The sequence below is a fragment of the Heptranchias perlo genome, chromosome 1 (genome assembly GCF_035084215.1).
Source record: "Heptranchias perlo isolate sHepPer1 chromosome 1, sHepPer1.hap1, whole genome shotgun sequence".
Lineage (NCBI taxonomy): Eukaryota > Metazoa > Chordata > Chondrichthyes > Hexanchiformes > Hexanchidae > Heptranchias > Heptranchias perlo.
In genome coordinates, this window is record NC_090325.1 from 20,797,210 (window position 1) to 20,810,846 (window position 13,637).

Here is a 13,637-nt window from a genome sequence, read left to right on the forward strand (position 1 = left end):
AGTGCCCTGCTGCAATAACTCACCATTTATCCCCATCTGTCAAACGGCCATTTAAATGTCCAAATGGCTGCCGGCTGAAATACGACTCCTTCACCATGGCGTGTTTCTGAGACCACGGGAAACACGCTGAGGAAGCGTTAAAATCCTTTCCCTGCCTCAATCAACATAAAATTAACTAGTTTAACAAGTTCAACTCCCTTAATTACTGTTTTAAATACCTTCCCAGGGGCTTCCGGTTTCCTGAAGCATGCGCACCCAGATGCGTCTGGGTCAAACACGGAAGTCAGCGGGTTGGAGCCGTGATTCGTTCCCCCTCTGGATTTCTTCGATTTTCTTGGCCCCCCCCGCCCTCCAACTCCACGCCCCGGGCCCCAACGCACCTGGACTTGGCTTTCAAAATTGAGCCCCAGCTCTCAGTCACAGCTCTGGGCAAAAGTTATCAAGTCCAGGCCTTGTCTGTCGGGAGTGGCTGAGGCTTTCAAGTGAAAACTTTAACAACAGCATTAAAAGATACAAAAGACAAGTCAATTGATAAATTTAATGATGTTATTGATAAAGATGTAATTTTTGTCAGTTTGCATTTGGCTTAAACTCTTATTTTGGACGTTAGAAATTTGAGGGAAAACTGCCAGATGAATAATAGAAACTCAAAGAGCATTTTGAGAGAATCGTGGGAACCCAGTTGTCAAAAAGGATAATCCCATAATAAATATGGGAATTGGAATTTATAATGGTAAAAATTTGACACAAAAACTGTGACAAAAATATGACAAGAGGAAGTCAAGCTGTGCAGACAGGACGTGCGAACAGATGTGAGTTGTTTAGTATATTGTATGTTATTAAATACCAGGAAAAATATATAAACAGTTGGAAACTGCGTAAATCATGAACTTTTGAGAAAAGAAGTCAAGCTGTGCAGACAGGACATGCGAGATTTTTTATATATTCTATCTTATTAAAAACTTGGAAAAACATAGAAAAAATTGAAAACTGCATTAATGATGAATGTTTGAGTGTTTTTTTCTGTTTTTTTAATGGAAATTTATGTTTATTAAAGACTGCATAAGTTGGCAAACTCACCAATAGCGCACTACGTTTTCCGTCTCTGCACTCCTATTACCCACCGGGCATGGATATCAGGAAACTGCATCCCTCCAACTCTGTGATTTTCTGTGTATTACTTTTAAGAAGCAGAAAATTTATAATTATAAGCGTAAAGACAGGAACTGGCCAAAAATGGGGAAAGCGGTTGGGAGTACCTGAGGGCATAAAGGATGGATTGGGGGACGAAACTGACTGGTGTGATGGGGTGTTGGGACAAATGGAAGGCTGGCCTCCATTCTCCTGGGCTCCTCTCCCCTACAAGAAAGAAAGAACTTGCATTTATACAGCGCCTTTCATGACCTCTGGACGTTGCAAAGTGCTTTACAGCCAATGAAGCACTTTTGAAGTGTAGTCACTGTTGTAATGTAGGAAACGCGGCAACCAATTTGTGCACAGCAAGATCCCACAAACAGCAATAGTGATAATGACCAGATATTCTGCTTTTAGTGATGTTGGTTGAGGGATAAATATTGTCCAGGACACCGGGGAGAACTCCCCTGTTCTTCGAAATAGAACCATGCCGTCTTTTACATCCATCTGAGAGTTTAACTTTTCCTCTGAAAGACGGCACCTCCGACAGCCAGCACTCCCTCAGTACTGCACTGGAGTGTCAGCCTGGATTATGTACTCAGGTCTCTGGAGTGGGACTTGAACCCACGACTGACATCTGAGCCTAAGCTGACACAAGTTTGTTAAACCTTGCTCCCCCCAATACAGCCAGACTCTGCCCTCCCACCCAGTGCTCCAAAGCCCCCTCTTCAGTCATAATAAACCCCCAGACCCCTCCCCAAACTTCTTCCAAACTACCAGATCTCAAGACCCCCTCTCAGTGCTGACAAACATCATAACCAGTGCTCCCTGTTCGAATGCTAAGTCCCTTAGACCTCCCTCCTCACTGCATCTAGATCTCAGGATCGCTCTCCCAACAATCCCAGATTCCAGAGCCTGCTGCTGTTTTGTTAGAACTTCTCTCTCTCTCCACTGTTACCCTAGAATGACCCCCCCCTTTCCCAGTGCCTCCAGACCCTCAGAAAACCTTTAAGATAGTGCTTCTGTGAGACCCCCATCCCAGTACTGCCAGACCATGGGCACACTTCCCAGTGTTCCCAGCTGCTAGGGCAACTCCCAATGCTGATAATTCAGTTTCCCTGGTAACATGCTTGGTATAACAGTTGTGTTCTTATGAAACCTACTTCTCAGTGTGCGCAATGTCATGGGAGATCTGGTCGTAATTGGTACGCACACACACACATATATATATATATAGTAAGAATGAGAGAGGGATGATATGTAAGTCATAGGATGTTGACAGCACTGTAGACGAGATAGGGATATCACTTTAAAGAAGTTTTATAAAAGACAGGATAGCTTTAAGAAATCATTGACCTTAATTGCCTTTAATCAGGAACGACTCCCAGCCCGTAAGAGTAAAAGGCTGGGAAATGGTTCAGCCGAGAGGAAGAAGAGGTAGACTGGAAAGTAACACTGAGCACTGTCTTGTTCATCATTGAAAGTAAAGACCCCATGTGAGTGAATAAACCTCACTTGTTTTAAAATCTAGTCTGTGTGTCTAATTGACCACTGGGTCCTGGGCCTGCATCAACTTATTATATGTAATGTCAGGAGTGGGATTTTGGCACTGAGAAAGGCCAAGAACAACCATCATGGTTGAAATGCTGATAACATTCATGCAGGCTGCATTGGCACAACAGGAGTGGACTAACAAGACTCTTCTTGGAGTCCAAGAAGAAATGAATTGGATGATGAGGGTGAAAAGTGGAAGATGAGGCAGCAAGGCAAGCAAGATGGCGGAGGGAAAGCAGTTTGTGAACGGTGAGATAGCTACTGGGCCTGAGATGGACAATCACAAAATTGAAGACTGAATCGGTATTGACTGGTCAAGCAAGAAGGATTCGGATTGAACCAGTGAGCATTAATGGGGAAAATCATGCAAGTGAGAAAAAGGTTGAGGTAAACGAGAATTTCCTGGCGAAGGAGGAAGTTGCAGACCAGGATCTCCTGGAGCCCAAGAAGCCTACCGAGGAAACTGCATCAAAATTTGAGGAGAATTCTTCAAACAGTTCCATAGACACCAAGCTGTTTTTTTTAATTCGTTCATGGGATGTGGGCATCGCTGGCAAGGCCGGCATTTGTTGCCCATCCCTAATTGCCCTTGAGAAGGTGGTGGTGAGCCGCCTTCTTGAACTGCTGCAGTCCGTGTGGTGAAGGTTCTCCCACAGTGCTGTTAGGAAGGGAGTTCTGACAAGGCAATGCTGGGGGGAAAAAACAGACAAATTTCACCAAAGGCGTGGAGGAATTTACAGACAAGATGCTGTCAAGGAGAATGACAGCATCCCTGAGGCGACAGGTACCGGAGAAGACTTTGGAGAAAGAAACGCCCCACGAGGTCGAGCAGGTGGAAGAGAAACTGAAGACCAAGCCCAGTGGAGTAAGGCTTAAGGAGGTCACTGAGAATACCCAAATCCATGGTGAAAGTAACAGAGATCCAGGAGAAAAAAAGGCAAATTTAAAAAGAACTGAGGGGTATGTTGCTGTCCACGAGGATAGCTCAGACAATGAAGCAGAGAGCCCATCAAAGGTGAAAAGGTCAAAGGGTGTCCATGTCTTCAAAAAGCCTACTTTCTCCAAGAAGAAAGAAAAAGTCTTTAAGGTCAAAGGGAAGCCAATGGAAGAAAAGCACAGAGGAAAAACACAAGAAGAAAAAGTCCAAAGATATAACAGCAACAGAGGTTGTTAAGCAATGGAAAGAGAAAAAGAAACCTGCTCCAGACCAGGAAGCAGTCCAGGGAGAGACTCCTCCTTCCCTCAGGCCTATCTCTGGTGGTCCATTGGCTGAGGCTGCTGATGGGATCCAGCTGCCAGCAGTTTTTCGAGAGTGCATTGACTACCTGGAGAATTATGACATGAATTGTGTTGGTATTTATAGGGTGTCAGGTACCAAATCAAAAGTTGATGAGCTGAAAGTTGTGCATGATCGTGAAGGGTCTCCCAATCTGGAGGATTATGATGCAAACAAGATGGCCATCCCATTGAAACAATAACTCTATGAGCTGCCTGAATATGTTCTTACCAAAGAACTCATGATGCAGTTTGAGGATGCATGTGGAAAAGGCACAGAGGCTGAAAAGGTCCAGGAATGCCAGTGTCTACAAAAGGAACTGCTTGTATCCAATTACCTCCTCTTGATTTATCATCCATATTGACCATGTCATTGAAAAAGACAGTGAAACGAAAATGAACATCCAGAATATTTCCATTGTTCTTGGTCGTACTGTTCAGATCAGTAATCATGTACTGTATTTGTTTTTCACTCAGAGCTGTTTGGGGAAATCGAACTGAAGCCAGTAGTGAAACTGCTTCGCTGGTCTAATGTGGCAACAATGCCAGCCTTGCCTGAGACATCAGAGCATTAAGGAAGAAATTCAGCAGCAGGAATTTCTGTAGAATTGCTTGCACAGAGACCTGCAAGCTGGCTTAAAGGACTTATCCAAAGAGAGGTTGTGGGAGGTGCAGCGAATTTTAACAGCACTAAGCACGAACTACGTGAAGCAGGAATATGAAACAAAGCTTGCCCAGGCTGTTATTGACAGTGCGAGTGCCTTGTAAGCACCCCATAGCTGCATGATATGGTCTGCTGTTGGAATAACGAGCAGTACAGGACTGCAACAGTTGAAGAACATTCTCAGAAACTTTCTCGGGCTTTTACTGCCCTGACTATGCAGACACCTTACCATCCAGAAGAAATAAGACAACTGAAGGTGGATGGGGCAAATGGTATTCAGGAATTGGAGCCTTACCCCAAGGGGTTAAAGGTGCATAATGATGGGTCATAGCACAGTAGAGAATCAGACTGAATAAAGAAAGTACAGAGGAGACCTTAAGAGGGGCAAAGAGAGTGTGAGAATAGATTAGCAGCTAACATAAATGGGAACCCAAGCATTTATGGGAAACCTAAATAGTGAAAGGGTGGAGCCAATTAAGGACAAAAAGAGATCATCTTGTGGAGGCAGAGGACATGGCTGAGGTACTAAATGAATACTTCGCATTTGTCTTCACTGGAGAAGAGGATGCTGCCATTGTAGCAGTAAAGGAGGAGATAGTAGTGATATTGGATAGGATGAAAATAAAGAGGAGGTACTTAAAAGACTGGTCATACTCAAAGTAGAAAAGTCACCCAGTCCAGGTGAAATGCATCCTAGGTTACTGAGGGAAGTAAAGGTGGAAATTGCGGAGACTCTGGCCACAATCTTCCAATCCTCCTTAGATATGGGGATGGTGCCAGAGGACTGGAGAATTGCAAATGTTACACCCCTGTTCAAATAAAGGGATGATGTGGAGATGCCGGTGATGGACTGGGGTTGACAATTGTAAACAATTTTACAACACCAAGTTATAGTCCAACAATTTTATTTTTAATCCCACAAGCTTTCGGGGGCTTCCCCCTTCCTCAGGCGGTGTGGAAATGACATTTTCGAATCCTTCACATTTTAAGATCTCAGAACAATGCCTGGTGATTACTGCCCGTTGCCAAGGCAATCACAGTGAGCAGACAGAAAGGTGTCACCTAAAAAGGCCACTGAATATACAAACTCCCAAAAAAAAGAGAGAGAGATAAGGAAGACAGTCAATGACCCGTTATATTAAAAACAGATAACATTTGTTCGCTGGTGGGGTTACGTGTAGTGTGACATGAACCCAAGATCATGAGGACGGCCTCAACCGGGATCTTGGGTTCATGTCACACTACACGTAACCCCACCAGCGAACAAATGTTATCTGTTTTTAATATAACGGGTCATTGACTGTCTTCCTTATCTCTCTCTCTCTCTTTTTTTTGGGGGTTTGTATATTCGGTGGCCTTTTAGGTGACACCTTTCTGTCTGCTCACTGTGATTGCCTTGGCAACGGGCAGTAATCACCAGGCTTTGTTCTGTGATCTTAAAATGCGAAGGATTCGAAAATGTCATTTCCATTCCGCCTGAGGAAGGGGGAAGCCCCCGAAAGCTTGTGGGATTAAAAATAAAATTGTTGGACTATAACTTGGTGTTGTAAAATTGTTTACAAATAAAGGGAGAGGGATAAACTCGGCAATTACAGGCCAGGTCAGCCTAACGTCGGTGGTGGGGAAACTTTTAGAGACAATAATCAGGGACAAAATTAATTGGCACTTGGAAAAGTATGGGCTAATAAATGAAAGTCAGCACAGTTAAAGAAAAATCGTGTTTGGCTAATTTGATTGAGTTCTTTGATGAAGTAACGGAGAGGATTATGTTAGCTGCTAATCTATTCTCCTACTCCCTTTGCCACTCTTAAGATCTCCTCTGTTCTTTCTGTATTCAGCCTGATTCTCTACTGTACTATGACCCATCATTATGCACCTTTAACAGCAGCTTCCTCGGGGTAAGGCTCCAATTCCTGAAGCTTTAGTGCGCCAATACCATTTGTCCTATCATACTTCAGTTTTCTTATTTCTTCTGGATGGTAAGGTGTCTGCTCAGTCAGGGCAGTAAATGGAATTTCAAAAGGCATTTGATAAAGTACCACATAATAGACTTGTTAGCAAGATTAAAGTCCACGGGATTAAAGGGACAGTGACGGTGTGGTTACAAAATTGGCTAAGGGACAGAAAGCAGAGAGTAGTGGTGAATGGTTGTTTTTCAGACTGAAGGGAAGTATACAGTGGTGTTCCCCAGGGTCAGTATTAGGACCACTGCTCTTTTTGAAATATATTAATGACCTGGACTTGGGTATAATTTCAAAGTTTGGAGATGACACGATACTCAGATGTAGTTGTTTTTATTCGCTCATGGGATGTGGGCATCGCTGGCAAGCCCAGCATTTATTGCCCATCCCAAATTGCCCTTGAGAAGGTGGTGGTGAGCCACCTTCTTGAACCGCTGCAGTCCGTGTGGTGAAGGTTCTCCCACAGTGCTGTTAGGTAGGGAATTCCAGGATTTTGTTCCAGTGACGATGAAGGAACAGCGACATATTTCCAAGTCGGGATGGTGTGTGACTTGGAGGGGAACGTGCAGGTGACAATAAACAATGTGGAGGATAGTAACAGATTTCAGGAAGACATAGACAGACTGGTGAAATGGGCAGGCACATGGGAGATGAAATTTAACGCAGGAAAGTGTGAAGTGATACATTTTGGTAGGAAGAATGAGGAGAGGTAACATAAACTAAATGGTACAATTTTAAAGGGGGTGCAGGAACAGAGAGACCTGGGGGTGCACATACAAATCTTTGAAGGTGGCAGGACAAGTTGAAAAGGCTGTTAAAAAAGCATACGGGATCCTGGGTTCTATTAATAGAGGCATAGAGTACAAAAGCAACAAAGTTATGCTAAACCTTTATAAAACACTGGTTAGGCCTCAGCTGGAATATTGTGTTCAATTATGGGCACCACGCTTTAGGAAAGATGTCAAGGCCTTAGAGAGGGTGCAGAAGAGATTTACTAGAATGGGATGAGGGATGAGGGACTTCAGTTATGTGGAGAGACTGGAGAAGCTGGGATTGTTCTCCTTAGAACAGAGAAGGTTAAGGGGAGATTTGATAGTGATGTTCAAAATCATGAACGGTTTTGACAGAGTAAATAAGGAGAAACTGTTTCTAGTGGCAGAAGGGTCGGTAACCAGAGGACACAGATTTAAGGTGATTAGCATAAGAGCCAGAGGCAACATGAGGAAACATTTAGTTGTAATGATCTGGAATGGACTGCCTGAAGGGGTGATGGAAGCAGATTCAATCGTAAGTTTCAAAAGGGAATTAGATAAATACTTGAAGGGGAAAAATTTACAGGGTTATGGGGCAAGAGCAGGGGAATGGGACTAATTGGCTAGCTCATTCAAAGAGCTGGCACATGGGTGGCACAGTGGGCCGAATGGCCTCCTGTGCTGTATCTACTATATGAAGTGGCAAACTCAACTACCTGTGTGGAGCAGTGTTTGTAAAGGTTCAGCAGAAGTCACCTCGAGGCTTCGACAGGCAGGCAATTGAACGCAGCGCCTTGTTTGACGGTGAAGCAGACAGAATTGTAAACTATTATAGTGATGAATCCGGATGCTTCCCCCTTCTGGATGGAGAGAAGATCGCGCCTTTAATTACGACATCTCTAAAGGAGCTTCTTGCCAAGGCAGATTTGGTCTTGCAGATAGCAGCAGTGCAAACTATTGATGCAAATGGAAGGTTAACAAGGTACATCGAAGGGGCGATGGAGACACTAAGGTACTATTTATTGGGGAGAACCTTCCGGCTGGTAACAGATCATACTCCCCTTAAGTGGAGGCGGCCGAATAAGGAAAAGAATGCCAGGTTGCACGTTGGTTTTTGTCACTCCAACCATATGCCTTTACAATTGAACCTAGAGCCGGGTCAGCACATGGGAATGCGGATGCCGTTTCTCGAATGTCGTGCCTTATGACAGAAATCACTCGAACCCCTGGCTCTTTGGTGGCAGGATGGGGTGGGGGGGGCGTGGAGATATGTAACAGCGAGAGGGACAATATGTAAGCCATAAGATAGTGACAGTTCTGTATCTGAGATAGGGATACCACTTTAAGAAGTTATTTAAAAGGCGGTATAGCTTTAAGAAACTGTTGACCTTAATTGCCTTTAATCAGGAACAACTCCCAGCCGGTAAGGTAAGAATAAAAGGCTGGGAAATGGTTCAGTTGAGAGTGGAGTGAGAAAGGAGGAAGGAATTGAGATAGGTTGGAAAGTAATACTAATCACTGTCTTGTTCATTGCTACAAGTAAAGACCCCCATGTGGGTGAATAAACCTCACTTTTTTAGGATCGAGTCTGCGTATCCCTCTCAGTTCCTGATGTTTCTTCCCAGGGCCCTAATTATACGTGTGGGGTGGGATAGGAGCAGTAATACCACTTGTCTGCTGAAGAGTCTAAGGACCCATATATCACAGGTCCAGTCTTCAAAAGAGCAATGGTTCAGAAACATTGATCTTGTGCAGACAGTGGGACAGTTTCCATACAGTGGATGCACTTCATCATCTCAACCACGTGTATCTGCAGCACATCCCAGGACATTTCTAATCACATGTAGAGCAACCTGGAGAGAGGGACAATTCAGGAGGTTGCTGTGGCAAAGAGGTGCCAGAAGCAGGTGTTAAGGACATTAATGGCTTCCAGAGTAGCATCTACTACTGCTTCAATAGATGCCTTCATGGTCAGCATGAATATCATACTTGCACAGGGCTTTCAAGACCTGATTGGGGTTATTATGGATGAAATAGTCCTACTCAGTAGTATCTTTACTCTGCACCAGTGGGTTGCAAGGAGTGGTCACAGATGCCACTGCCTTCCCAGAGAGTGGGAATGAACCTACTTCCATGAGGCACTCTCCAATGCTTGAACATGAGGGGGCTTCAGACTTTAAGAAACACTGGTTCGGCCACAACAGGAGTATTGTATCCAATTCTGGGCACCATACTTTAGGAAGGATGTGAAGGCCTTAGAGAGGGTGCAGAAAAGATTTACCAGAATGATTCTGTGGATAGACTGGAGAAGCTGGGGTTATTCTCCTTAGAGCAGAGAAGGTTAAGAGGAGATTTGATTGAGATATTCAAAATCATGAGGGGTCTACACAGAGTAGATAAAGAGAAACTGTTCCCATTGGCGGAAGGGTCAAGAACCAGAGGACACAGATTTAAGGTGATTGGCAAAAGAACCAAAGGTGAATGAGGAAAATCTTTTTTACGCAGCGAGTGGTTAGGATCTGGAATGCAGTGCCCGAGGGGGTGATGGAGGCAGATTCAATCATGGTCTTCAAAAGGGAATTGGATAAGTACTTGAAAGGAAAAAATTTGCAGTAAAGGGCAGGGGACTGGGACTAGCTGGGTTGCTCTTAGAGAGCCGGCACGGGCTCGATGAGCTGAATGGTCCCTTCTGTGCTGTAACCATTCCATGATTCTATTCTATGACCTTAGGACACTTTGACACTGCAAAAGAACAGCCCCCAGAAACTGGTCCCTCTGGGACAGCTGCTTCACCTAATCAAGAGTCACCTCAGGCCTCCGAGGATCCAGCCAACCATCCCAGCCACGCATCGCTCAACCTTGCCTCACTTACAGCACCTCATAGAAGTAACAAATTAGGAGCTTGAGCAAGTAAGTTATCTGGCACAGTGTTAAGAAGTAGTTGTAAATGGAGTGAATTAATTTTTTGGGACCGTTTGGTGAATGTTGTTCTGGAAAGTAAACGTGGCGTGACCATACAGCGTTCTGAGTTCATTTCTGTGTTCGCTTGCAACTTTATTTATTTATTTATTTATTTATTCGTTCACGGGATGTGGGCGTCGCTGGCAAGGCCGGCATTTATTGCCCATCCCTAATTGCCCTCGAGAAGGTGGTGGTGAGCCGCCTTCTTGAACCGCTGCAGTCCGTGTGGTGACGGTTCTCCCACAGTGCTGTTAGGAAGGGAGTTCCAGGATTTTGACCCAGCGACAATGAAGGAACGGCGATATATTTCCAAGTCGGGATGGTGTGTGACTTGGAGGGGAACGTGCAGGTGGTGTTGATCCCATGCGCCTGCTGCCCTTGTCCTTCTAGGTGGTAGAGGTCGCGGGTTTGGGAGGTGCAGTCGAAGAAGCCTTGGCGAGTTGCTGCAGTGCATCCTGTGGATGGTGCACACTGCAGCCACAGTGCGCCGGTGGTGAAGGGAGTGAATGTTTAGGGTGGTGGATGGGGTGCCAATCAAGCGGGCTGCTTTATCTTGGATGGTGTTGAACTTCTTGAGTGTTGTTGGAGCTGCACTCATCCAGGCAAGTGGAGGGTATTCCATCACACTCCTGACTTGTGCCTTGTAGATGGTGGAAAGGCTTTGGGGAGTCAGGAGGTGAGTCACTCGCCGCAGAATACCCAGCCTCTGACCTGCTCTCGTAGCCACGGTATTTATATGGCTGGTCCAGTTAAGTTTCTGGTCAATGGTGACCCCCAGGATGTTGATGGTGGGGGATTCAGCGATGGTAATGCCGTTGAATGTCAAGGGGAGGTGGTTAGACTCTCTCTTGTTGGAGATGGTCATTGCCTGGCACTTATCTGGCGCGTATGTTACTTGCCACTTATCAGCCCAAGCCTGGATGTTGTCCAGGTCTTGCTGCATGCAGGCTCGGACTGCTTCATTATCTGAGGGGTTGCGAATGGAACTGAACACTGTGCAGTCATCAGCGAACATCCCCATTTCTGACCTTATGATGGAGGGAAGGTCATTGATGAAGCAGCTGAAGATGGTTGGGCCTAGGACACTGCCCTGAGGAACTCCTGCAGCAATGCCCTGGGGCTGAGATGATTGGCCTCCAACAACCACTACCATCTTCCTTTGTGCTAGGTATGACTCCAGCCACTGGAGAGTTTTCCCCCTGATTCCCATTGACTTCAATTTTACTAGGGCTCCTTGATGCCACACTCGGTCAAATGCTGCCTTGATGTCAAGGGCAGTCACTCTCACCTCACCTCTGGAATTCAGCTCTTTTGTCCATGTTTGGACCAAGGCTGTAATGAGGTCTGGAGCCGAGTGGTCCTGGCGGAACCCAAACTGAGCATCGGTGAGCAGGTTATTGGTGAGTAAGTGCCGCTTGATAGCACTGTCGACGACACCTTCCATCACTTTGCTGATGATTGAGAGTAGACTGATGGGGCGGTAATTGGCCGGATTGGATTTGTCCTGCTTTTTGTGGACAGGACATACCTGGGCAATTTTCCACATTGTCGGGTGGATGCCAGTGTTGTAGCTGTACTGGAACAGCTTGGCTAGAGGCGCAGCTAGTTCTGGAGCACAAGTCTTCAGCACTACAGCTGGGATGTTGTCGGGGCCCATAGCCTTTGCTGTATCCAGTGCACTCAGCCGTTTCTTGATATCACGTGGAGTGAATCGAATTGGCCGAAGACTGGCTTCCGTGATGGTGGGGATATCGGGAGGAGGCTGAGATGGATTATCCACTCGGCACTTCTGGCTGAAGATGGTTGCAAACGCTTCAGCCTTGTCTTTTGCACTCACGTGCTGGACTCCGCCATCATTGAGAATGGGGATGTTTGCAGAGCCTCCTCCTCCCGTTAGTTGTTTAATTGTCCACCACCATTCACGACTGGATGTGGCAGGACTGCAGAGCTTTGATCTGATCCGTTGGTTGTGGAATCGCTTCGCTCTGTCTTTTGCATGTTGCTTCCGCTGTTTAGCATGCATGTAGTCCTGAGTTGTAGCTTCACCAGGTTGGCACCTCATTTTTAGGTACGCCTGGTGCTGCTCCTGGCATGCTCTTCTGCACTCCTCATTGAACCAGGGTTGATCCCCTGGCTTGTTGGTAATGGTAGAGTGAGGAATATGCCGGGCCATGAGGTTACAGATTGTGCTGGAATACAATTCTGCTGCTGCTGATGGCCCACAGCGCCTCATGGATGCCCAGTTTTGAGCTGCTAGATCTGTTCTGAATCTATCCCATTTAGCACGGTGGTAGTGCCACATAACACGTTGGATGGTGTCCTCAGTGCGAAGACGGGATTTCATCTCCACGAGGACTGTGCGGTGGTCACTCCTACCAATACTGTCATGGACAGATGCATTTGCGACAGGTAGATTGGTGAGGACGAGGTCAAGTAAGTTTTTCCCTCGTGTTGGTTCGCTCACCACCTGCCGCAGGCCCAGTCTAGCAGCTATGTCCTTCAGGACTCGGCCAACTCGGTCAGTAGTGGTGCTACCGAGCCACTCTCGGTGATGGACATTGAAGTCCCCCACCCAGAGTACATTTTGTGCCCTTGCTACCCTCAGTGCTTCCTCCAAGTGGTGTTCAACATGGAGGAGGACTGATTCATCAGCTGAGGGAGGACGGTTGGTGGTAATCAGCAGGAGGTTTCCTTGCCCATGTTTGACCTGATGCCATGAGATTTCATGGGGTCCAGAGTCAATGTTGAGGACTCCCAGGGCCAATCCCTCCTGACTGTATATCACTGTACCGCCACCTCTGGTGGGTCTGTCCTGCCGGTGGGACATTTATGGAAATGGATGAAGGCAGGGGCAATGTCGACTTCTGTCTTATGATGTGAATAGGCGGAAGTCTTTGACAGTGAGGAATTTTGTGAGGGTGGGGTCGGAGTGTGGAGAACAGGCGGTTGTGAAATGACTTTATTCTTAAGTTGTCTCCTCGTTTTCCTGGCTGCTGGCTGTCTTGTTCCAAGTTCTCTCCTTCCTGTGTACCCTGTGATGATGGAGGTCCTTCCCCCTTCCCCAGTCTTTCACTCATCCCATTCAGCTTCTGGAAGCTGCAATCCTTTCTTCCTTGTAATGTAATATGGTACCTACCTAAAGGCCGTTCTCTCACACTTCTTCTAATGCTATGGGCCTTGTTATACCTATTCTCCCACTCTGTCATGTAAGCATTACTGGAGTAGTAAGCCATGCATGGAATAACCCTGGTTAGCAATCAACCATCCAGATACATGGCTCTGAGTCACCAGGGCTGGTGAGGTGGATTGGCAAAGGATGAAATGGATCGTAACAGC

The 13,637-nt window shown here is 46.1% G+C and overlaps 1 pseudogene; it reads left to right on the top strand.

Annotated features, from left to right (window-relative positions):
• Positions 1-3,448: 3,448 nt before the first annotated feature.
• On the top strand, positions 3,449-4,731 carry LOC137331291 (ralA-binding protein 1-A-like; annotated as a pseudogene).
• Positions 4,732-13,637: the final 8,906 nt, after the last annotated feature.